The sequence below is a fragment of the Macaca fascicularis genome, chromosome 10 (assembly GCF_037993035.2).
Source record: "Macaca fascicularis isolate 582-1 chromosome 10, T2T-MFA8v1.1".
Taxonomy (NCBI): Eukaryota; Metazoa; Chordata; class Mammalia; order Primates; family Cercopithecidae; genus Macaca; species Macaca fascicularis.
Window position 1 is genome coordinate 62863475 of NC_088384.1, and position 24282 is coordinate 62887756.

Consider the following 24282-nt stretch of genomic DNA (forward strand, 5'->3'; position numbering starts at 1 on the left):
ATTGTATCAAACTGTTTTTTACAGAACAACTTTTTTCATATTGAAGTGAATTTTTTTTCAACTTTGAGTATCATAAATTATGATACGTATGAATGAAAGGGATCAAAATTAGTGAAATTTTATTTTTGTCATTGCCGCATCCTTCGATACCTCTTTCAACACAGGCTGGTTTGTCATATATATTGTCTTTGCTTCATAATTCCCATTAACTCATTTCCTTCCAGGTTTGCTGGTACCCACTCCCACCTGCTTAGAGCGTTTCCCTGGGCCTCAGTTCATCCACTCAGAGATGAAACTGGGTTGATGGGAGGAGAGAGAATGCCTCTGATGAGGCTGCCATCCGGGGTTATCCACATGGCTCTGCACCAATGCACTCTGGAGTCTTGCCCCAGAACGGTGCTACTGTTCCTCCAATTCCCTTTATAACTTTTGTGGGATTTTTAAAAAATTTTTTCTCAGTTGATGATATTCAGAACCAGTAGCCACAGAGATGAAAGCCTCCTGCCTGACCCTTTATTTCTGCATAAGCAGTCTCTGCTCTGTCTAAGATGCTCCCTTCTCTTGACCAAATGCTTTCTGGGCTGCATCAACCACTGAGTTCCCCGTGTCATCTTCTTATAAGACTTGGAGTCTGGTTTTGAGCTTGGCAGAGCTTTAAATGCATCACTGGCCAATTATGCCCCACCTGCTTCTTTATCGAGGAAGGCAGCTAGAGGAGGAGACAAGATGAAGAGGGGCCTCTGTGGCCTTGCATTTGAGTTCCTAGTTCTTAGTCTCTTTATCACCATTGTAAGAACTCTTCTGGGGAGTTACTAACATGCACACCTAACCATGAGTTGGGGTGAATATCAGGTGAATGGGAAAATTGAGGCATTGTGAAAGGAAAATAAAAGTCAGAAAGTAGGTATGCAACACATTCTATACAAATTTTATGATATATATATATATATATATATATATATATATATATATATATTTTAACTTGGAGACTGTCGCAGTATAAAGAACACTTTACTAAGAGTCAGGAGGCCAGGAATTCAGCCCGAGTTTTGCTACTAAATATCTGACTGTAGGCAAGTGGCTTATGAAAGTGGAATTATTAATGGGGTGCTTGACCAAGAAAAGTTTTCAGGTCCCTTTCAGCTCTATGATTTTTTACGTCTTAGTCCAAGAGTTCTGGGGTTTTATGGCAATAGATAAGAGATTTTTCACAAAATGGCTTCAGTGGTGAATTGTAGCAAACACTTAAAGAACTAATACCAGTCCTTCTCAAACTTTTCCAAAAAACTGAAGAGGAGAGAACACTTCCTAAGTCATTCCATGAGGTCAGCATTACTGACACCAAAGCCAGACAAGACACCAGAGGAACATTACAGACTCATATCCCTTATGAACACTGATGTAAAACGCCCAACAAAAATACTACTAAACTGAATTAAGTGGCATATTAAAGGAATCATATACCATGATCAAGTGAGATTTATTTCTGGAATGCAAGGAGGGTTAAAATTATGAAAATCAATCACTGTAATACACCATATTAACAGAACGGAAGACAAAGATATACGATTATCTCAACTGACATAGAAAAAGAATTTAATGCTTTTCTACTAAGCATTTCTGGAAAAGCATGGATGCTTTTCTCTTTCATGATAAAAACGTGAAACAAACTAGGAATAGAAAGAAATTACCTCAACAAAATAAAAGCTATATTTGAAGAAATCCACAGTGAACATCATACTCAATGGTGAAAGCACCCATAAGATCAAGAACAAGGCAAAGATGCTCACTTTTCCCACTTTTATTGAACACTGTACTAAAAGTTGTAGCCAGAGAAATTAGGCAAGAACAAAAAATAAAAGGCACCTAATTGGAAAGGAAGAAGTATGATCTCATATATAGAAAACCCTAAAGATTCCACAAAAAATCTGTTAGAACTAATAAATGAAGTGAGCAAAGTAGCAGGATAAATGTTAATACACAAAAATCAGCTGCATTTCTATACACTAATAATGAAGAATCTGAAAAGAAATTTTTAAAATTCATTTACAATGGCATCAAAAAGAACACAATACTTCAGAATTAATTGAACCAATGAGGTGAAAGACTGGTACAATGAAGTCATCAAAACATTGCCGAGGCAGGGGGTGGTGGGTCATGCCTGTAATCCCAGTTCCTTGGGAGGCTGAAGTGGGTGGATCACTCGAGATCAGGATTTCGAAACCAGCCTGGCCAACATCATGGTGAAACCCTATCTCTACTAAAAATACAAAAATTAGACTGATGAGGCTGAGGCAGAAGAATTTCTTGAACACAGGAGGCAGAGGTTGCAGTGAGCTGAGATCATGCCACTGCACTCCAGCCTGGGTGACAGAGCAAGACTCCATCTCAAAAAAAAAACAAAAAAAACAAAAAAACAAAAAAAAAACTGCTGAAAGAAATTAAGGAAGACATGAATAAATGGGAAGAGAGTCCATATTCATGCATTGGGAACCTTGATATTGCTAGGATGTCAATACTACCCAAAGTTATCGATAGATTCAGTGTGATCAGTAGCAAAATCCCAACAATGTTGTCTGCAGAAACAGAAAAACCCATTCTAACATTCACATGGAATCTCAAGGAGCACAGGCTGGACTTAGAACAAAGTAGGAGTACTCACACCTCCTGATTTTAAGACTTACTACAATGGCACTAGAATCAAAACAGTGTGATATGGCATAAATACACATATATGGACCAAGTGAATAAAATAGAGAGCCCAGAAATAAACACTTGCTTATACAATCAAATGATTTTTGACAAGGGTGCCAACACCATTCAATAGGGAAAGGACATTTTTATCAACAAATGGTGCTAAAAAATTGGATACCTACATGCAAAAGAATGAAGTTGAACCCTTACCTAATACCATATTCAAAAACCAATCCCAAATAAATCAGTCACCTAAATGTAAAATCTAAAACCATAAAACTCTTAGAAGAAAACAGGGCAAAAGCTTCATGACATTGGACTTATCAGTGATCTCCTGGACGTGACACCAAAAGCAGAGGCAACAAAAGAAAAAACAAGTTGGACTTCATAAAAATTTAGAAATTTTTGTGCATCAATAGACAATATCAACAGAGTAAGAAAGTAAGCCACAGAATGGGAGAAAACATTTGCAAATCATGTATCTAATAAGGAATTAATACCCAGGATATACAGAGAATGGCTAAAACTCAACAACAGCAAAATCTGATTCAAAAATTGGCAAAGGACTTGAATAGACATTTCTCCAAAGAAGATATACAGATGGCCAATAAGCCCATGAAAAGATGCTCAACATCACTAATAATGGGAAATGAACATCAAAACTGCATATGAGAGATGACCTCATACTCACTGGGATGGCTACTGTTTTTTTAAAAAAACAGAAAATAACAAGTGTTGGTGAGGATGTGAAAAAACTGGAATCCTTGTGCACTGCTGGTGGGAATGAAAAATGGTTCAGTCGCTTTGGAAAACAGTATGGCAGTTCCTCAAATAATTAAAAATAGAATTACCATATGGTCCAGAAATTCCACTTCTGGATATATACCAAAAGGAGTTGAAAACAGGGTCTTGAAGAGATATTTGCATGCCATGTTCATAGCAGTACTATTCATAATAGTTGAAATGTGAAAGCATCCCAAGTGTCTGCGGATGAATGGATAAGCAAAATGTGCTATCTACATTCAATGGAGTATTGCTCAGCCTTAAAAAGGGAAGGGAATTCTGATATAGGCCACAGCATGGATGGACCTTGAGGACATTATTCTAAGCGAAATAAGCTACTCACATAAAGACATATGCTGTAGGATTCCATCAATATGAGGTACTTAGAGTCATCAAAAGTACTCAAAAGTCACCAAAAGTGTGGTTTCCAGGGGATGGGAGTGGTGTGAGGAGTTATTATTTAATAGGTGTGGAAGGAAAAGGGATATAGAGATAGACGGTGGTGATGCTTACACATTATAAGTGTACTTAATACCACCAAACTGTACACTTAAAAATTGTTAAGTTGGTAAATTTTATGCTAACATAATAAAAATTAGAAAAACTCAATTAAACTGAACTAAAAGCAAACATAAAAAGAAGAGCTATCTATGTGGAGATTCATGCTAAAGTATTTAAAGATGAAATAAAAGATGCACAGTCTGGGACTTTTTAAAAATCATCTGGATTGGAAGGAGAAGTGCACACCATACCAAGAAAACAAGACTGTGGGCTGACCACTGATCATCTCAGTTGGAATTCCCATCTGAAATTCAGTGACAGTAGAAAGTCAAGGAACCACAGGTGACGGCAAAAACACCTTCCAAAGTGTCCCCCCCACGTACATTTCCAGCCTCATGTGGCTCTAGGATCACGCATCCCTCTTTTATCTGGCCAATGACCTCTCTGTCTCATGGGATGCGGGACAGCAGGGATCCCCGATGAACCCACCAGCACTGCCATCTGGAGCCCCATCTGACAGCCATTACCTCGGGTCATCTCTGACCATCTTTGATCACTGAAGGAGGAGTGTATACCATACTGAGAAAACAAGACTGGCAGCAGGAGTGATGAATGAAGGTATGTTGTATACCATACAGGGAAAACAAGACTGGCTGTGGGCTGACCACTGAAGGAGGAGTGTATATCATACTGAGAAAACAAGACTGGCTGTGGGCTGACCACTGAAGGAGGAGTATATACTATACAGGGAAAACAAGACTGGCTGTGGGCTGACCACCAAAGTTGGCTGATGGGTGCACACGATCCATTATACAATCCTCTCTCCTTTCGTGTGTGTTTGAAATTTTCTGTAATAGAGAGGTTTGAAGAAATCAACAAGTTAAGCTGTGCAGGGAAGGTGTTCCAGGCAGAGGCAGCAGCATAGGTATTGTTTGGGAAGCAGAGGAGGAGACCAGAGAGATAAAGTTAGGAGGGTGGGTCTCATTTAGAGGCTCTTAGTAAGCAACAGGCTTGTGGAAGATAGGCTTAAGTGGGATGTGATCATCAGAGAGGCAGTTCAGGCAGATGGATGTGTGAACAGCATGAAGAATGGGTACAAGGAGAAGCACAATAAGCACTGGCGATGTGGACAACTGACAAACATGGTGGTCCTCTACTGCTCAACGGGCTTTCGGGCAATAAGAAGGGTGTGATGCCCCGCAGGAAACTTTGGGGTCCATGATCCAAGAGAGCCCCAGTGATGGTTCCCTGCTTTGTGTATTGTATTTGAAAAATGGGTCATGAAGGGCAAAATGTGTAGCCTCATCCCGCAGCTGGAGGATTCCACATTCAGCAGCTCAGACCACAGGGTCCTCCCTGCGGGACATGGGGGCCTGCGACCGCGCTGGCAGTAGGAGTGGCGAATGAAAGTGCGCTGGGGCTCTCACTTGCCCCTCTCAGGTACAGCCACTCCTCCAGGCTGTGTGTGGAATGCTGTTCAGCTTGGCTCACCTGAGTAAGCAGCAAGCACCTTCAAAACCCAGAGGATATTTAGGAAGGGCACACCCGGTTTCTAACACAGAGGTGGCTGTGGTGCCTGAGGCTATCTCCAATATGCCCAGGGAGAGCTCCCAGCCAGACAGACAGGGTGCTTCTTAGTGCCTTGAAGGAGCTGGCCCAGGGAGGCGGGTCTCCTGAGTGGGGTGGCACTGACACATTCAGTGGGATCTTTCTTGCTTGGAGAGTGTTTGAGGAACACAGCAAGACTCAGGATGCCCAACTCCTCCCTGCCTCTGGAGACAAATGTCCATTCAGAATTGGCCTTTGAGTGCACTGACATCCACAGGGATGTGGCTGCCCAGTAATTTCACTCGTGACCACACTCAGATATCGCCTCTTTTTGGAGCAGAGTTGGTCATCCGGACTCCCATGCTGCCCAGCTGAGGCCTGGGTGACAGCACGGCCATGCCCCTCTGGTTCTGCTGGGGACAAGGCATCGCGGCTGCACTGCAGGCTCTCCCATCACAGCCATGATCTCAACCATCCTTGCAGTTCTGACGATGCATCCTGGACAATTCACCTGTTCCACTAGCACTTGATGACTAATGAAGTGATGTTTTGCTAACACCAGCCACAAATGAATCCTAAAATGTGTGTGTCAAGAACTTCACTGATGAAAACAAAACATGACTCTTCATCAATGAAGAAAAATTACTTGTTTAAGTCAGTACCCCAGTGAAAGTTGTCAGAATCAAAATGGAGTCAGTAACGTTAAGAAAACGCTGACAAACAGAGCCAGGGGAGGCCATGAAGAGCGGGTTCTTATGCTTGTTTGCTTAATAACAAAACAAGACTACAAAACCCACAGCATTTTACACAAAAAAACACTTCTGCAAGGACATCTGCCCAGCAACTGCCCGCCCAGCCTCAGAGTGGTGTCCTCCTTGTTATTAATCTTTATAGCCAAGGATAATTATTTCAAAACAATTGTGTAATCTTCATCATTTTCTTTTTCATGAAAAACCTTTGTCTTCCTTTACCTTCCTGAATGTGCACATGGTTTACTATGGCATGTGTGTTCCCATTGCAAAGCTTTATGCCCAGATAAACATTTTTTCTTTTAGAGAGCTTCTCTCTGTTTATGATTAAGGTTGACACCTAGAGAGATGTGTAATTTAAAAACCCATCGATCTTGGACTAAGTTATTAAACCCTAGTAGCTTTTCTTGATTTATAAAGAAACCTTCCATTTAGGAAGGAACTATTCTAGCCAGAAATTCAGTAGCATTTAGGAGGAAAGCACATTGCTGTACATTCAGTGACGAGGTTTGGATTTTCATCAAGCAATTTCCCAGAACTTCCCTTTGACATGAAGAGCTACCCCTATGCTCTCACCAGGAGGTATCTGCACACAAGCCAGCAGAAAGCATCAGCAAATAACTACGGTCCTGCTTCAGAACTGGCAAGGGTTCCCATCTCATCCCTATCTTAACTCGAGGTAATGGCCTGCTGAAACCAAGATCAGAACATCTAAAGAGCCACCGTTTTCTTATGGCTCTGCATGTTGGAAGCTTCCTAAACTTAAACCAGTAAACACCACCCCGCACACCAAGTGACAATCATCTCTCAACGCAAGTGAAAACCATCCAGGGGTTGGTGACAAAATACTCCAGCTGGGCAAAAGCCAGCTCTTCAGAACAGAGGTGGCCTCAAGTCCTAATGCAACGTCACCAATAAAAGTTTCAAAACAGAACTCCCTCCCTCAAACCCAGGGAAGAAAGGAAGCCCGTCCGTGTCCAGCCCCTACCACACCACGAGCATGTGGCAAGTACTTCCATGCACCCACCTGACAGGCACTTAGTGGGCACCTACCGTGTGCAGGCAGTGTGTAGTGCGTTGAGTGCGGGGGTGTAGCTGGGGACCTAGGCGACCACCAGCAGGGACCCTGCACGCAGCACAGGAGAAAGACAATTTTTTGAACGAGCACCAATGTGTGACCAGTGGGCAAGACAAAGCTGCCTTGAGGGGACAAACACAGGGCACAATCACCTGTGAAGACCCGCTGATGGCAACCCCTGAACGGGTGAGGAGTTAGCCAGGGCCAGACCAAGGGACAGTGTTCCGGCCGGGGAAATCCCCGCCCAGCACACTGGGCCTTGAGGCAAAGGCCAGCAGAGGTACCTGTGCAGAGGCTCAGGAAAGAGGAGAGGGAGGGCACAGGCCCAGGCGGGAGCCCCGGGGCTCGTCCTGACAACCTCAGGTGTTGCGGGAAGTCAGGGACCCTGAACGGAGAGACTGGCTGAAGCTGTGGCAGAAGAACATAAATTGTGAAGATTTCATGGACATTTATTAGTTCCCCAAATTAATACTTTTATAATTTCCTATGCCTGTATTTACTGCATTTCTTATGCCTGTATTTACTGCAATCTCTGAACATAAATTGTGAAGATTTCATGGACACTTGTCACTTCCCCAATCAATAATTTCCTATGCCTGCCTTTAATCTCTTAATCCCATCATCTTCTTCGTAAGCTGAGGAAGATGAACGTTGCTTCAGGACCCTGTGATTGTGTCAACTGCACAAATTGTTTGTAGAGCATGTGTGTTTGAACAATATGAAATCTGGGCATCTTAAAAAAAGAACAGGATAACAGCAATGTTCAGAGAACAAGAGAGGTAACTTTGAACTGGCCGCTGGTGAGCCGGACGGAACAGAACTATATTTCTCCTCTTTCAAAAGCAAATAGGAGAAATATCGCTGAATTCTTTTTCTCAGCTAGGAACATCCCTGAGAAAGAGAATGCGCCCTGAAGGTAGGCTTATAGATGGCCCCTTTTAAGACGTGCCGTCTTTTATGGTCAAAGTCGAAGGGATGAAATAAGTCCCTGTCTCCTGTAGCGCTCCCAGGCTTATTAGGTGGAGAAAAATTCCCACCTAATAAATTTTGGTCAGACAGGTTGTCTGCTCTCAAACCCTGTTTCCTGATAAGATGTTATCAACGACAATGCAGGCGAAACTTCATTAGCAATTTTAATTTCACCTCATCCGGTGGTCCTGTGATCTCGCCCTGCCTCCATTTGCTTTGTGATACTGTATTACCTTGTGAAGTATGTGATCTCTGTGATCCACAGCCTATTCATGCACTCCCTCCCCTTTTGAAAATCACTAATAAAAACTTGCTGGTTTTACAGCTCAGGGAACATCACGGATCCTGCCGACATGTGATGTCTCCCCTGGACACCCAGCTTTAAATTTCTCTCTCTTGTGCTCTTTCCCTTTATTTCTCAACCCAGCCAAGGCACTTAGGAAATAGCAAAGAACCCATGTAACCATCAGGAGTGGGTTCTCCCGATACTCAGGAGACCCTGAGTGCCTGAGGAGGGGGGTGGTGTGGAGGCTGTGAGGAGGGAGCCCTCATGCTTCTAGCTTAGGCCCTCGGATTAGAGAAAGGGATGACGATAAAGTCACATCAACCAGGGGGTTGATACAGTTTGGATGTCTATGGGTTCCAAATCTCAGGTTGAAATGTGATCCCTTGTGTTGGAGGTGGGGCCGGGAGTGAGGTGCCCTCCCTAGGGTAATGAGTTCCGTAAGAGCTGGTTGTTGAAGAGACTGGGACCCCCTCCTCTTTCTCTTGCTTCCCCTTCATCGTGTGATTTGCCTGCTTCCCTTCACCTTCTGCCATGAATAAAAACCTCCTGAGGCCTCACCAGAAGCTGAGCAGATGCCAGTGCTGTGCCTTGTACAGCCTGCAGAACCATGAGCCCAAACAAACTTCCTTTAAAAATAAATCATCCAGGCTCAGGTATTCCTTTATAGCCATGCGAAATGGACTAACACAGGGGCTGAATCCGTGGGTGCCCCACCCCATGCCCTGGCTCCCATCATCCCAGGAACTGATGGTGCCATCATGGCTCACATACAGGTCAGGCCAGGCCAAAGGGGTTATGGCGCCTGGTGCAGCCTCAGTCAGTGACAGTGAAAAGCTGATGGATCAGCATCCAGCATCTTTGTCCTGGGGTGGGACGGCTCAGAGGCTGGTGTTTCACACTCCCCCAGCACCCTCCAGAGATCAGCTTGCTGTATAACACAGCATTTGTCTAAGGTCTTCCCTCCCTGGTCCTTGATTGGTGTTTCCTGGGATCCCCCCCCCCTCCCAAATTCTCATCCCCAGGCTTGTTTCTTGAGGACAAACCCAAGGCATCAGACTATTGTCAACAAGCCTGCCAGGTGTTATCACAACTTCCGTATGGACAAGAAAGCTAAGCAGGCCAACTTGTATGTCTGTAAACCTACAGCTCTGTAAATATTACTAGATGACTGCAATTCGTTTCTGTGGTCAGAACTGGAGAAGGTGGTAAATGTCTGCCTTCACAGATCCAAGCAGAAACCACCAGAAAGAGCTGGAAGCCCTCCCAGCCTGCAAGGAGGAAGGTAATGTGCCTACATGGACAAACACTTCTTACAACAAAAGTGAGAAACAGGCCAGGACAGTTAATTCTTTCTGCAAACGTATAAGCTGCCTGATTGCAGGGAGAGCATGTCTTGGTGTCCTCAGTTCCCTGGAGAAAAACTCCTCAGTACTCACTGGCATTCTGGTTTTCCAGAGCAGTCTCAGAAGGTGGAGTAATCTAAACCTGCCCCTAAAAGACGGATTCTCTCCCACGTGCTGGGGAACAGTTAGCTTTGCTGGCTTCTGAGGCCCTGGAGAAGGAAGACTCAGACCCACCAACCCCTTCCCAGGAAAATGACTGCCCCAGCAACCTCCAGGATGCACCCTGGTGGTGTCTTTTGGATTTCACAAGGTCCTAAATCCTAACAGTGGTTGATCTAAATGCAGATAGAAAAGATACAAAGAGAAATAGGTGGAGATTGAGTCCAGGCGTTTCTGACTCCAAGCCTTATAGTCCTCATGAAGCAGAAGACCCCGGGTCTCTGTTGGAAAGCTGGGGAAACAGCTCAGGCTGCGAAGCTGCGCATGGACGCTCACGGCTGAAAGGCTGGGAGTGCAGGAAGATCCCAACTCTGTTGCTTTCTTTAACTTTGATTAGTATTTTCATCCATTTTTTAAAATAATTGCTTTACTGGAATATCATTTGCCTGCCATGAAATTCATCCAAATTTAAAGATGTATAATTGAGTGAGATTTAGTATATTCACAAAGCTGTGCAACCCTCATCACTGTCTGATTCCAGAACATTCCTGTCACCCCATGCCCATGATGTGGTTCCTTTCCCCAGCCCCTGGCAAACACTGATCTACCTTCTGTCTCCATGGATTTGCCTATTCTGGACATTTCATATAACTGGAATCATATACTATGTGGTCTCTCATGACTGCCTTCTTTCACTTGGCATGATGTGTTTGAGGTAATTTCTTCTCATGGCGGGATAATACTCCACAGTATGGAAGCACTGCATTGTGTTTACCTTCACTGTGCTTTCATTTTGCAGGGAAATGGTGGTTGCTATCCTTTAGCTCTTGTATAATACGGGGTTAATTATGATTACAGGTCTTTGGCTGAATGGTTGATAAGACAGTGTGTTCTTTTTCTGGCATGTATATAGTGAGAATAAAACTATCTTAAAAACAAAGTCCTCAGTGGGTACCTCTGGGGTGAGGGAATGGCATTTTGTGTATGGCCCGAAACACAAAGTGACAACATAGTAGATGTTCTGGAAACAGAGGCAGGGTCTCAGAAACATTAGATGGACCAGACAAATCCCGTTGGAGGCAGCCTCTGTTACCCACTGATGGAAGAAAACGCTGCAGGCTGGGCCTGCTTACTCACTGCGAAATAGAAAAACTCAGTCCCCTAAATACAGCAGATGCTTTTGCATGCCGAGTGTCCCATCAGAATAAGCCAGCACACGCAGAAGCCACCTTCCCCGCCAGAAATGGGATCTGAGAAATTTCATGCTCAGCCTGCATGCAGTACACACAGCACACACCTTCTGTGAAGAAGCCCAGCCTGCTCCAGGGGGAATTATGCATTGGAAACGTGGCAGAGTTATACATGGACCTATCCATGAAGAAATTAGGATTATTCATTACAGGTAGCATTTTTTTTTCAAACTTGTTTCTAATGTTTAATAGATGGTTTTGCTCTGAGGAATTGGCTAGAAAAAAATCCAGTGAATGTTTTGGGAACCAGTATTGCAAGTGCAATTATTTTCAAACAAATGCATGAATAAAGAAATACAGAAAAACTGGAGTATCAAAACTTTCTCTTAGTTTTCCTTTTTATCTGAACCTGCAAATAAGTCTAGATTTTTTAAAAAGTCTATGTCTCGCCCACCCTACCACCCACCCTTCTCCTTTTCTTAAATATACCTACTCCTTTCACAGAATGACTTAAAGATCTGCACTGTTGGTTTACGATTTGTTACTGTATGGAGCGGAAGGAACTTCACAGCATAGTATTCCATGTCCATCCCTGTGTTGCTAATTAGAAACCTCAAATGCCAATTCTATTGTGCAGTATCAGTCACATTTAACATATAAGACCACCTGTGTAGCAGCCTCTCCAAGTAGCAACAGAATGAAGTTGGCTATCTATGCAACTGAAGGAGAAAATAAAACTAATTGCAGGCTAGGCGTGGTGGCTCACACCTGTAATCCTAGCACTTTGGGAGGCTGAGGCAGGCGGACTGCTTGAGCTCAGGAGTTCAAGACAAGTCTGGACAACACTGTGACAACCCATCTCTACTAAAATACAAAAAGAATAGCTGGGCATGGTGGCACGCGCCCATAGTCCCAGCTACTCCAGAGCCTGAGGCAGGAGAATCGCTTGAACTCGGGAGGCAGAAGTTGCAGTGAGCAGAGATTGCACCACTGCACTCCAGCCTGGGCGACAGAACAAGACTTCCGTCTCCAGAAACAAAAACAAAAACAACCCAAAAAACAAACAAAACCCCCCACAAAACTAATTGCGTTTCATTTAGCCAGAGTGTTTGGCATGTTTGACAGGTACGGCTGCTCTTGACCCTTCTTATACAGCTCAATTTGGCAAGGCATTAGGAGGGCACCAGGGGCTGGGTCTTTCCCAAACCCTAACTCTGTTAGAAGCCTTTTGTGTAAATAGCAAAACTTCCCTATTGCTAAGCAAATGATATGTGTAACTCACCAAGGCCCAAGTGTAGAGAGAAAAGAGCTGCTTGCAAATCCTCATTAAAACAATTAAAATTTGCCTTTAGCACAAACACACAGAAAAGCCTGTGATTTGGCAGTGGAGAGAGTTAATGAAGCATTTGGGACTAGATCAGTTATTACTATTTAGCATTTAAATGGCACATTACAATTGCAAAATGCTATATCATCCTATGTATCATTTTTAGTGGCCTGGGACTTCCTGTTCACAAAGCCAACCCAAACTTCTGCTGGTGAGTGATGCTTTGTCATAGCACAGCACCACTGGGACACAGTCCACAGGAACTCCAAATCTGATTTATAAGCACTCAGACATGTATAGCAAATATGATGTGATTTTGGAAATAAGGAAACCTTTCAGGCCATTGCTGCTTTTAAAAGTTGTGCCAACTCCCTGTAGCTTTGTGAGTCTCCGCTTCATTTTTAAGGATAATGTGGAGGGAGGCAGCTTCTTCCCCTGTGACGCTGCCGTGTCCACCATTACCAACTCCACCACCCTCACCATGACCACCATCTCCATTATCTCCACCATCACCACCACAACCATCACTACCTTCACTACCCCATCACCTCCAGAATTTCAATCACCATAATAATCAGCATCACTGCCACAGCCATTGTGATAATCACCACCACCAGGAGTACTGCCATCATCATCACCACTCTCCCCACCACTGACACCATCACTGGGAGTACTACCATCACCACCACCATCACCATCCCCACCACTGACACCATCACTGGGAGTACTACCATCACCACCACCATCACCATCCCCACCATTGACACCATCACCGGGAGTACTACCATCACCACCACCATCACCATCCCCAACACTGACACCATCACCACCACCATCACCATCCCACCACTGACACCATCACCAGGAATACTACCATCACCATCTCCACCACTGACACCATCACCGGGAGTACTACCATCACCACCACCATCACCATCCCCACCACTGACACCATCACCAGGAATACTACCATCACCATCCCCACCACTGACACCATCACCGGGAGTACTACCATCACCAGCACCATCACCATCCCCACCACTGACACCATCACCAGGAATACTACCATCACCATCCCCACCACTGACACCATCACCGGGAGTACTACCATCACCAGCACCATCACCATCCCCACCACTGACACCATCACCGGGAGTACTACCATCACCACCACCATCACTGTCATCATGTCCACCACTGAAACCATTACCAGGGGTATTGCCACCATCACCACCACCATCACCATAATTATCCTCACCACTGACACCATCACCACTACCATCACCATCACTATTTCCAACATTGACACCATCACCATTATTATCCCCACCATTGATACCATCACCAGGTGTACTACCATCACCCTCACCACCATCACCATCATCATCCCCACCACTGACACTGTCAATAGGATTACCATCACCATTGCCACCATCATCCCCACTGCTGACACTACTGCCAGGATTTGAGAAACTAAGGCCACAGGACAAACACATCTAACACCTGCATTTGTACAGCCCACAAGCTAAGAATGGCTTTCACATTTTTAAGTGGTTGAAGAAAATAGGAATATTCCATGACACACCAAAATTATGTGAAATTCAAATGTCAGTGTCCATAAATAAAGTTTTATTGGACTACACCCACAACCATTCATGCACATATGTCTATGGCTTCTTCTTCACAACAAGGGAAGAGTTGAGCAGTTGTGACAGAGACCATATTGTCCATGAAGCCTAAAATATTATCTGACTCTTTACAGAAAAATTTTACTGATTCCTAGCCATCATTCCTTCCACACCACCACCACCACCATCGTTACCAGAAATCAGACCCACAACCACCATTATATCACTACTACCACTACTACTACTACTAACATCACTGTTGGTACAAGTAATGTCACCAGTACCATTGTCATCATTACCATCAACACCAGCGACACCCTCTCACACACACACAGTCCACGGTTTAGAGATGCAGAGGCTCCCATGTGACCAAAGATTTAAGTGATAAGATTGTGAATGTGGACACAGCCTCAGCCAAGACGTCTTCCTCCCCACCCACTGAAGGAGAGAAAGAGAAAGCCTTGAAAGCATTCTCATCTCTAAAATTATTTTGGGTAAAACTGGTTTTTTCTTCTCTGGAGGAGGGCCAGAGGGGCTTCATCTCTGAGAATTTCTAACCACAAGCCCGCACTCACACTCTCTCTGAGATTTCACACTCTTAATGTGCCTTAAAAAACACAGTTGAACACTTAGTTTGTAGTGTTTGGGGCTGGGAATCCACCACTGTGATTCTTGGCAGAAGCAAATGCAAATGTCCTCTAGGATAATGTATCCTAGAAAATGCCCATGGATAGTCTCAGAAAGCAAACTGAGCTTGGGATTTAAGGGAGGGAAATGAGCACTGCTAATGGTTTGGATGCATGTGTCCCTTTGCAATTAATATGTTGGAACTAAATTCCTGAGGTGATGGAATTAAGAGGCGGAGACCTTGGAGGAGATTAAGCCCCCACCCATAGGATTAGTGCTTGTATAAAAGGGCTTGAGGGGGAAGAGTTAGCCCCTTCTTTCGCTTCTGCCATGTGAGCACACAGTGCTCATCCCCTCCAGAGGACACGCAACAAGGTGCTCTCTTAGAAGAAGGCAGTGAGTCCCTATCAGACACTGAATCTGTCAGCACTTCAATGTTGGACTTCCCAGGCTTCAGAACTGTGTGAAACACATTTCTATTACTGATAAATTACACTGTGTGGTATTTTGTTGTAACAGCAGAAGTGAACTAAGACAAGCACTAAACACAGGAAGAAATAAGCAAGGGTGAGCAGAAATATCACAAATCTGGTTCACAGTGAATGTAGGTATTAACACTTTCAGATGAAGATTATAAAATAACCATACTTAGGATACTTTACAAATGAAATATTTAGGACTTTTAGAAATAAAAACACATCAGTGAAATTAAAAGTCAATGGACAAACTGTTATTTTTGGCATTAAAATTGACTAGATGCTCTGAGAGATTCCCTGGTTACAAAATTAGATGCAGGATTGGAACACACTTTGAGACATTATTGATTGTGAAGGAAAATCTCCAAATATCACCACTCTTCCATAGAAGACTACTTGAAGGGGCAGATTTAGGATTGATTTAGGATTGATTAGGATTGATTGATTTAGGATTTAGGATTGATTTAGGATTCAACAGTAACAGTGATAGTAAGTTCTATAGCCTTGTAGAAAGACAAGATAGAGAAGTTGAGGCTGAACTTTATTCTAAGCTAAGATTCTTTATGGATGCGGTCTCAGATTTAAGCATGCATTTGAATCACCTGAAAGGCATGTTAAAGCCCAGATTGCCAGGCTGTAGAGTTCCTTACTCAGTGTGGAAAGGGATACCCAAGTTTCCATTTCTAAGAAGCTCACAGGTGATGCTGCTGCAGCTGATTCAGGGACCACACTCTGAGAACCACTGTCTGTTGATTGCAATAGAGCAATTCAGTGACGACCCCTCACTACAGGCAGAAGTAGAAATAAACATCTCTAAGAGAACCCCTTCCCCCAAATTTAACCACAGAATAAGGTCAAACAACGAGCTGAGAAAGATCATCATGCACGAAAGAGTGCATGCCACCATGAGTATCTGTAGAGAAAGAGAGAAAAACTCTGGACCATCAAGGACTTTACATATTTTTATAGTGAGAAGAAAATACAGAACAATTGTTCACGAAACACTTACATAAATAAAACACAAGAAGGAGCAAGTGACAAGTGACTACGAGAATAAACAGAAAAATGAAATGTGAATTTCAAAAAGCAAAACATATGTTTGTTGAAGTAAAAAGCACAACAGAAGATTTGGAATCTAACAGCAGAATAGACACAGCTAAGAAAAAAATGTAATCCAGAAGACAGATCTGAGAAAAAAACCCCAAATACCTCACGAATAGAAAAAAAAGATAGGAAACAGCAATGAGCAGCAAAGAGTCTGGCAGGTAGAATGAGAAAGATCAGTCTCTTCTAATGGGAGTCTCGGAAATGGAGAAAGAACGCCTGGGAGAGAAGCCACACTTCAAAGGACGCTACCTAAGAAATGTTCAGCACTGATGAGAAACACAAATTCACTGATCCAGGAGATACCACATTGACACATTACGTGCAACTGCTGAAGATTAAGTGGAAAGGTCTTAAAAGCAGTCAAAGGAAAATAGTGGATAATCTACATAGCAACAAAAACTAGAATGGCAAGACACATATCAAGCAATAACGGAAGCCAAAGGACCAGGGACTAATATCTTCAATATATTGACAGATATTAACTCTCAACTTTGAACTGGACATAATGAAATTATCTTTCAAGAGCCAAGTGAAAAATCCATTTGCAAATAAATAAAAAAACTACTTAGAGATTTAAACTAAAAGGAATTCTAAAGGAGGCACTTTAGGAAGAAGAAAAATAATGCCGGGTGATGATCTGAGATGCAAGGACTTAAGAGCCCACAAACTCACAACATATTTATAAATCCAAACAAACATTGACTCTCTCTCTCTCTCTCTCTCTCTATATATATATAAACGTAAATCATTAGGTTTATTCTTAAAACTCTAAACACAGGAAAACAATAGCATGCAAATCAGGATGTGAGTGATTCTAAGATTCTTTTGATATTCCAGAAGTGTGTTAACATGTTCAGTTTTAGACTTAAATATACATAGGCAAATGTCAAGGATAACTACCAAATGAATGGAAACATTTCTAATCATTCTAAACCAGGGGAGAGAAGTACATGAGTAAGACTGAAAAAAACAGTGAAACCTCAATCAAATAGAAAGAGGTAAGAAAAAAAATGAAACAGAAAAAATGTAGGCCAAATTCCAAATACAAAACGAGGATAATAGCAAATCCAAACATATCAGTATTCACGATAGGTACAAATTAATTTAAATTGTCAATTAAAATAAATTGTTACTTTGGATTTAAAATAATATCCAGACATATGTTATTCATAAGAGATAGACCTAAAGCACACGGACATGGAAGCGCTAAAAGCAAAAGGATGGAAAACATATATATGTGGAAAATCCTAGGCAACAAATAAGAAATTTGGCATGGTGTAATGACTATAAAACAAAGCGGACATTAAGGAGTAGAAAGTATTATTATATAGTAACATAGTTACACAGAGAGAGGTCCAATTACCATATACAATAGTTCTCAACTTCTATGTACACAATCCATTTATATCACATTATATAAAGCAAAATCTATAGAATTATGGGGATAATGTAATATCTTCACTATCACAACCGGAGACTGCAAAGTATGCTCTCGATTATGCTGAGAAATAAATGGGCCCAAATGAAGAAAAACAGAATATTTGAATAATAATTTTGATCAAAAATGCATGTATAAAACTTGGCATCCAACAGAGAATACAAATTCTTCTAGGCATACCTGTTCTCTTTCTCTCTCATTCTCTGTCTCTCTTGCTCTCTCTCCATTCTTCTCTCTCTTTCTTCCTTTCAAAAATTGATCAAGTATTAGGCCATGAAGTATGCTGGGCATGGTGGCTCACGCCTGTAATCCCAGCACTTTGGGAGGTCGAGGCGGGTAGATCACCTGAGGTCAGGAGTTCGAGACCAGCCTGGCCAACAGGGCAAAACCCTGTCTCTACTAAAAATACAAAAACCAGCCAGGCATGGTGGCATGTGCCTGTAATTCCAACTACTCAGGAGGTGGACACAGGAGAATTGCTTGAACCCGGGAGGTGGAGGTTGCAATGAGCCAAGATGATGCCACTGCACTCCAGCTTGAGTGACAGAGTGAGACTCCGTCAAAAAAAAAAAAAAAGAAGATGTATGTATAAAAAATTAGTATCTTACAGATCACTTTCTTTAACCACAATGCAATTCATATAAAAGTTGATACAATTAATAAAAACTACGTTCATTTAGAAATGAAGAAAAAGAAATGCTTTCTTAATAACCATTTGATCAAAAAGGAATCATAACAAAATATAAAAATATCTAGGACAGAATCATTGAAAAACTAAATTATTGAAACCTAGGGATGCAGGAGAAGAGGGAAATATGTAGCCTTAAATGCATATATTATTTTTAAAAGGTTAAAAATTAATGAGCCCCTATCTAAATTAATAAATTCACCAAAATAATAATAATAATAAAGGCAAAGAATATATGAGAAGAGGTAACAAGGTAAGAGCAGAAGGTAGTGAATCAGAAAGCAAAGATACCACACAGGATCCACAAGGCCAAGTCTTTTCCCTGCAAAGACAACTGTCTGACGAGGCTGTGTAAAGAGAGAACCAGGGAGCCTGCTTCTGGGCTAGACGAAGAAGTGGACACACATCACTCTTCCCCTCTCTCCAAGACCTCGTTAAAATGTTAGTGAAAGAGCAAAAAGAATCTTAATGGAAGAGAAAATGGAAAAAATCATCCTTAACAAGATAAATAATTTTAAAGCATAACAGTAGATGAGGTATCTAACCAAAGGAGAGAAGAAGGAGTGTGGGCAGAAGCTGCAGCTAGGAATTCATGTTTGGAGCCTGCAGGAGGCCAAGAGGACACAGGAACACGGGCTGGCAGAAGACCATTCATCAAAACCGTGTACATGGACAGGCAATGGGACAGCACCTTCGAAGTTGAGAGAAAAACCTTTAAAGTATGTACTCCATCAAGCACTCCTCCAAGGATGAGTAAAAACAAAAAGGAGACAAAACATGGATGACAATAAATATTTTCAAGAATCAGAAAATGTGTCTCACAGCAGCCTGTCTGAATAAGTAACTTAAAGATTTACTCCAGAAACAAATGGCAGTGAAAACCATGGATGTGGATAATAGAAGATAAGGAGAAAGCAGTGAATAGCTTAAATGAATAAAAAGCAATCTCTGCATGGCAGCTGGCCAGCAGCAATCTGTCCCATTTATAATAAACACCGTGGGCTTCACAAAGACCATCTTTGTGAGGAAGAATGGCAGCATGCACGCACAGCTGGAAGTTAAGACGGATGCTGTGAGGAAGGCGCAGGTTTCTGTCCTCAATGTGAAAAGAGTGCCATTTAGAAACTCCAGAAAAACACACACAGCCAGAAAAGGTGTACAGGAACTCCATGGGTCCAAATATAAAGCAAAACAAAATTTCCCGTCATTTTACACAGCTGTGGAATTTAAAATGACAGAATCCATTTGACCTGGACTCTATATTTTCCTTTATCTGGCACAGGGGTTATGGTGCTGGAGCTGAATCCAGAGGCAACATTAACTTATAACCAAAACTTGGGTTTATAGCCATAACATTATCATGTTGGCCAAGAGTTTGGCTTCTCCTAAATCCCAAGCATCGTGCTAAACTTTTAATAAGGACTATCCTGTTTAATTTTTATAACAACCCCATTAAGTAGGTATAGTTATTATCCTCGCTTTTGCAGATGTGGAAACTAAGGCATCAAAAACTGAAGCAACCTGTTTAAGGTCTTTCACCTACAAGCCGCAGAGCTGGATTTCACAGCCAGGAAGCCTGGCTTTAGGGTCTCACTCATAGCCAGTAAGCTGGACTCATTCTCATGTAAAACTGACGACACAACCAACCTCAATAGGAAGGTGATACAGTTTGGACGTGTGTCCCCTCCAAATCTCTTATTGAAATGTGATCACCAGTGTTGAAGGCAGGCCTAACAGGAGGTGTATGGGTCATGGGGGTGAACTCCTCATGAAGGGCTTGGTGCCATCCTTGTGGCAAGGAGTGAGTTCTTGCTCTGTTAGTTTACATGCGAGCTGCTTGTTTAAAAGACCCTGACTTCTCTCTCTTGCTCCCTCTCACCATGTGATGCTTTGGCTGCCACTTCCCCTTCTGCCATGATTAAAAGCTTCCTGAAGCTTCCCCAGAAGCCAAGCAGATGCTGGCACCATGCTTGTACAGCCTACAGCACCATGAGCCAAATAAGCCTCTTTTCTTTACAAATGCCCCAGCCTCTGGTATTCCCTTATAGCAACACAAAACAGACTAATACAGAAGGCCAATGGGAAAGAGAGAAGCAGTGTGGGTAAGCATGCTAACCACAGCCTCATCCCACAGAGTGAGGAGATGAATACGACAGTAACCAAGGGAAGGACTCAAAATAATACATCCCTAAGAAGTTGGGAGAAGTGGGGAGGAGATGGGCAGTAGTGTAAGTGAACTAAATTCTAACCTTAGGTGAACTAGTCTCTACCCTTTCAAAGTAGGGAGTCCACTGGTAGAATTTAAAGCTAACGGATCAAGAAATAACTTGATGCGGACAGGTACACGGGCTCATGCCTATAATCCCAGTACACTGGGAGGCAGAGGTGGGAGGATTGCTTGGAGCTAGGAGTTGGAGACCAGCCTGGGTAACATAATGAGACCCCATCTCTACAAAAAAATTTTAAACCTGGCCAGGCATATGCACCTATAGTCCTAGCTACAGGTGGGAGACTAAGGCAGGAAGCTGAGGCTGATGCCGGAGGATCACTTGAGCCCAGGGGTTTGAGGCTGCAGTGAGCTGTGATCATGCCACTGCACTCTAGCCTAGACAACAGAGCAAGACTCCATCTCTAAAAAGAAAAAAGATAGAACAAGATGAACACAGTTGTCAGGGTGTGGCAATAACAGTCAAAACAGGAAGGTGGGCAGGAGCTGCCTCTGAGGAGTGTCTGGGCATATGAAGTGATATGTTAGGGGCCACGGGGAAAGGTTTGTAACTTTCATTACTATTTTGGGGTACTACTTAATTAATTAAATTTTTTTTTTTTTTTTTTTTTTTTTTTTTGAGAGGGAGTCTTGCTTTTTCGCCCATGCTGGAGTGCAGTGGCACGATCTTGGCTCACTACAACCTCCGCCTCCTGGGTTCAAGTGATTCTCCTGCGTCAGCCTCCCGAGTAGCTGGGATTACAGCCATGCGCCACCACATCCAGCTAATATTTTTGTATTTTTACTAGAGACGGGATTTTGCCCTGTTGGCCAGGCTGGTCTCCAACTCCTGACCTCAGGGGATCCACCCGCCTCGGTCTCCCAAAGTGCTAGGATTACAGGCGTAAGTCACCGTGCCCGGCAAGGTACTACTTCATTTTTAAATATGCCTTTATTATCCTAGCCAGAATAACCATATGAAAATAGCCTTTAAAATTCATATTATTGTGGAGACATTGGAACCCTATGCATTGCCAGTGGAAATGTCAAATGGAGCAGCCACTGTGGAAGACAAGATGGTGGCTCCTCAAAGATTCAACGTTGAGTTACTATACAGCAGCCATTTCACTGCCGAGTATACACTCCCCAAAATGGAAAGCAGGTGTGATTGTGTCACTGTACTCCAGGCCTGGGCAATAGAGTAAGGCTCTGTCTCAAAAAAAAATTGAAAGCAGTGACTCCAACACAGATTTGAGGACACTGAAGTGCACAGCATCATGATGCAGCAGTAGTCAGAGGTGGAAACAATGAAGACGCCCATTGACAGAGGAATGAATATGCAAAATATGGCATATGCTACCCTGGAGTATTAGCCTTCAAAATGAAGGAAATTTTCCTCATTGCTATAGCATGGATGACCCTTGAAGACAATATGCTAAGTGAAATACACCAGTCACAAAAGGTCAAATACTGCATGATTCCACTTACATGAGGTACCTAGAGTAGTCACACTCACAGATAGAACACAGCTGCAGGGGCTGCAGAAGGGAGGGAACGGAGAATTACTGCTTAATGGGGACAAGGTCTCGGTTTAGGATGATGGTAAGTTCTGCAGATGGACGGTGGTGATGGCTGCACAGCAATGTGCATGGATTTAACCCCACTGAATTGTACATTTAAAAAGGGGAAAAATGGCATATTTTATATGTATTTACTACAATAAAAAAGCACTTTTCTCAAAAAAATAAGAAGTAACAATGTTGGTGTACAAGACAACATCGTTAGGTACAAGTATACAAAGGCACAAGTATAGTATCTTTGAACTTACTGGAATTTTTTTTTTTCTTTTTTTTTTTGAGACAGTTTCTCTCTTGTTACCCAGGCTGGAGTGCACTGGCGTGATCTCAGCTCACTGCAACCTCTGGCTCCCTGGTTCAAGCGATTCTCCTGCCTCAGCCTCCTGAGCAGCTGGGATTACAGGCGCACACCACAATGTCCAGCTGAGTTTTGTATTTTTAGTAGAGACAGGGTTTCGCCATGTTGCCCAGGCTGACCCAAACTCTTGAAGTCAAGTGATCTGCCTGCCTCAGCCTCCCAAAGTGCTGGGATTGTAGGCGTGAGCCACCGCGCCCGGCCTGAAATTACTGGAATTTCATGTAAGTTAGTTCTTCACTTTCTGGAAAATATAAGAACCTCAAACATATTAATTCTGATTACAATCTACCAATTTAGTACTGTAGTACTATTGTTGGCTTTATTTTAAATTATATATAATATACATATACTATTATGTAAGATATAAAAACATATAAAATAATATATGTTCAACATATATAAGCACCACAATATTTTGTTAGTGTTTTTTTATTCAGTCACTATTCACTTAGATTTACCTATATACATAAAAGCACGCTCAGGGAAAAGCCTTGTCGGACTCCATCAAGGGTCAGAAGCCACTGACTGTGAGGCACATCACTGTTTCAGAATTTCAGAAATAGGAACAAGTGAAAAGAAAGGAATGTGCATCCTAGAATTGGAGAAATGTAATATTAAATAGAAAATAAACTAAGAGAGAAAGAACCACAGACTGCAACACTACTTGGAAAATTCCTTAGCATGGGTTAGTTTCTAAATGAGTTTAATCTACAGTGATGACATTCTGTTTTTTGATGGTAGTGGTGATGGGGTATGTGTGTTTGTGTGTGTATATGTGTGCATGTGCATGCGTGTGTCTGTCTGTCTAAAGGAGAGAGAGAGGGGGAGAAGGAGAAGGAGGGAGAAAGAGAAAGAGAAAAATCCACTATGCACTGAGGGTTTTCAGTAGGCCCAGAGTTGCATGAGTAATACAAATTTACCAAAAGCTCAAAGGAGCCACATGGCTGCCATTCTCTGTATCAACGGTAAAGGCATGTGGTGGAGAACTGGGATGTGGATTGGCTGTTGCCAGGATCCATTTTGTGGAAGAGGGTGAAAAAGAAACTTGAAGAATACTGTGCTTCTAATCTTCCCAAGCTCACAGAAGTGAACCCAGAAGTGACAATATGGCCAGCTCATTATTCACATCATAAATGATCTATTTAAAAATCCTTAGGATGCAACATGAGATCTTAAGTACCCACAGAAACAAAATGGTGGAGTGACTTGCTTTTTCCTGTGCCATTGGTTTTTACTAAACCTCAGATTTGCTGAAATAAACCAAAAGCATAAAAACAAAAAGTGACTATTTCTCACATTTTTCCTTTAACTAAGTGCTTCTTCAATATGGAAGCACAGTTTCTTTATTACAAAGGTTCAGAAATGACTACACAGTCTCTCGGACAGTATCATGGTCCATCTTCCAATTAATTAACATCATAAACTCTCAGACTACCTCCCGGTCCTGTGTATGAGAAACAGAGCAACAGCTCAGTCTGGGAAACATAAAAAATATCAGTAGCTGAAATTAGTTCATCAGCATGCTGACTGATGAGAAAATGAGTCACATT

General features: G+C 42.5%; 1 protein-coding gene across 25 annotated transcripts in view; it reads right to left on the reverse strand.

Moving 5' to 3' along the window:
* Positions 1-24282, reverse strand: part of SYNDIG1 (synapse differentiation inducing 1) — a 214889-nt gene that overhangs the window by 145114 nt on the left and 45493 nt on the right. The window lies entirely within an intron of this gene.